This window comes from Pongo abelii, chromosome 3 (assembly GCF_028885655.2).
Source record: "Pongo abelii isolate AG06213 chromosome 3, NHGRI_mPonAbe1-v2.0_pri, whole genome shotgun sequence".
NCBI classification, from domain to species: Eukaryota; Metazoa; Chordata; class Mammalia; order Primates; family Hominidae; genus Pongo; species Pongo abelii.
In genome coordinates this window covers 168,427,205-168,430,162 of record NC_071988.2, presented here as the reverse complement: position 1 = coordinate 168,430,162, position 2,958 = coordinate 168,427,205, and positions in this window count along the sequence as shown.

Genomic DNA, 2,958 nt, shown 5'->3' with positions numbered 1-2,958 from the left:
TCTTTTTCTCAGGGGAATCTGAAGTTTCAGGAAAGGAGCACAGGCAGAGTGGCTCTACTAGGATAGACAGACAAGAAGAACTTTCATGGCTGCCTCTGCTGGTGTGACCGATTGAAACATACAAGAGCACCAAAGTTATGGCTTGCTTTCCACACGACATATTTTCTGCAGGCTGAGACAGCTGGGGAGGCACAACAGCTGAATCAGAAAGGCAGAACAAAATATCCTGCTGTCTTGTAACATTTAGGAGTCAAAGTCCTGCTAAATTTTTGACTCAGGTGGGGTGGCAGGCCAAACGGCTAAGTGCAAAACCTCTGAAAGAATTCTGAGCGCTAAGGACAGAGAACCCTGATAGGATTTCAATCAGAACCCTGGCTCCAGAACCACATTTGTGATATCAGGGCCACTAGCAAATATTTTGGGCAGGGCTTTGTCTATATAAACAATACTGAGATGTATTATAAGATTCATGGGCCTATATGAGGTAGAGTGATTTACTGACGAAGATTTAGAATGATGGATAGAGAAGAGGTACGTACCTACTTGCATATTGTCCAAGTGGTGCATGTGAATATTCTTTCTTCATAGTATGCAGGCACCATTTCCTCCTGTTCATGTCCAGGAACCATCTCTTGATGTTCTTTATTGTTAAATATGCTATTCCTGGCTGATTGTCTATCTCCTACCATAAAGAAAAAGTAGCTTTTTGAACTGGTTCGTGTTAATACAACGTAGGGTTTCTTGCCCCTGTGGTGCTCTAGTACCATTTATTTCACACTGGTTACATCACTACCCACGATGCTGTGGCATCCACCCTGCTGCCCATGAATACTGACTCCCATTGATGCTTTCCAATGTGGTTATTGTGTTTTGTGGATAATGACCTCAAATGCAAGTTTTACCCATAGTACACAGGAAAATGTGAATTATAATCTGTTTTCTGGTAATATTAAATTTACTTTTCAGAATTTTATAGAATAAAGATAAAACAACATATTTTCTGACCATGTTTTCTCTTGAACTTTTTTAGGCCATGATCAATGCCTTCCTAGATTGTTATCTTTTTCAATGTCGACTGTACCCCTGCCTTCCACATACCACCAACAGCAGGAAGGAGAGGTGAAACCCATATAAGCAGAAGAAAGAACGGTCCCATTCACTCAAGTACATCTATCCCTCATTCGACATGGCATAAAAATGATCCAAGAGAACATGACATCACCACATCTATCTGGGAACAGAGGCAAGAGAAGACATTTATCAGAAAAGCCCTATGGCATTGTGGAGCTGTGGTCTTAAAAACTCCCGGAGGAAAAAGGTATGGCCATCCAGGATACCTGACATGTGATTCAGAGTCTGCAGAGAGGGTGGAGTAAACATCTTTGGTGCCAGAGATGGAGGGAAAACTGTAAAAGATAACTGGTGTCCCATCCCCTGCCTTGGATGCTACAGACCAGAGGTAACATTGTGGTCAGAAGATAGAAGAGAAAGAGTCAATACATAGGCCCAAACACCCAGTTCAGGCCCAGAGGTTGGCAGTGGACCACTTGTAGTCCATAACACTGAACTCATTCCGTGTCCAATGTGAATGATAGTCACCCAACATCAGAGTGTCAGCAGCATTCTGGTGGCCCAATCTTACATTATTCTGTGAAACAAATATGACACTGGCCAGCAGCAATGATCTGATGATCAGGCTGTCCTCCTGAAATAATAGTCTAGCCATGGTAACCTAGGATGATGTTATAGGTTCAAATCCTGAAGCTCTTTGGGGTATCTGGTTGAATCCACATGTAAAGAAGAGGGTCTGAAAACAAGATGAAAAGAGAATTAGCTCTCAGTGTAGGCATGGGATGCACTGCCCAGATAGACCTGCTGGCCCAGTCATATTATGGCAAGAGGAATTGGAAAATTTATGGAAATGCTTCTGGTAACTAGAACTCATGTAACACTAGAACTCAGCAAGCCCTATCTGAATTGTACTGCTGGTCCTGGCCAACCCAATGCATTGGATAAGAATTTAGAAAATTTCAATGAAGGTACTGCAAAGTGCAGGGTTCCTGAATTGTGGGGCCTGGTGCAGTGCCATTTACTCTGGTTTAAGAGCAGTGCTGCCTAAATAGCCCATACCTGAGTGATGGACAGCTTTGTTTTTTTTATAAAAATATTTATTTCTTAAATTTTTAAAATTTCTTAACACAGACCATCTTGAAGATAGTTTTTTGAACAATGTATGGCATATGCAAAAAAATTATGTCATGCTACAAAACAGAACTAAATGACCAAAAAAAACCAGATGATAGAATGAACCCCATGTATAATCCAAATATTTAAATGATCAGATATGAACTCTTTAAATAATTGTGATTAATATGCTTAAGAAACTAGATGACAGTTGTAATTCATTAAAAAGTGGACATTCTAGAAATGAATAAAATAACTGAAATTAAGAATTCAATAAGAGTGTTTAACCTCAAATGAGACACACAGAACAGAGAAGCATTGGCCTAAAATATGGATCTGGAATGAATCATGGAGAGAAAAAAGGGCGATATATGTAAGAAGAACCACAGCTTTAAAAAGCTCTAGAAATTCCAGCAGGATAAATACAAAGAAAAAAAGACAGGTGCATCATAGAAAAACTGCTAAAAGCAAAGAGAAAGAGAAAGTCATACTATCACTAACAGAAAAACATATGTGAACTTCAAAGAGGCAACAGGAAGACTCACAGCAGACTTTCAAGAAAAGTATGGAATGAGATCTTTAAAGTTCTGAAAGACAATAGCTTCCCATTTATAACCCAACAGCTGAGAAAGTGTGCTTCAAAATGAAGGTGGAATAAACACTTTTTAGACAAACACTGAAAGATTTTTTTCACCAACAGACCTATACCTAAAGAAATTCTAAGTGAGTTCTTCAGAAAGAAGAAAAGTGATCTAAGAAACAGGCATTGAGATT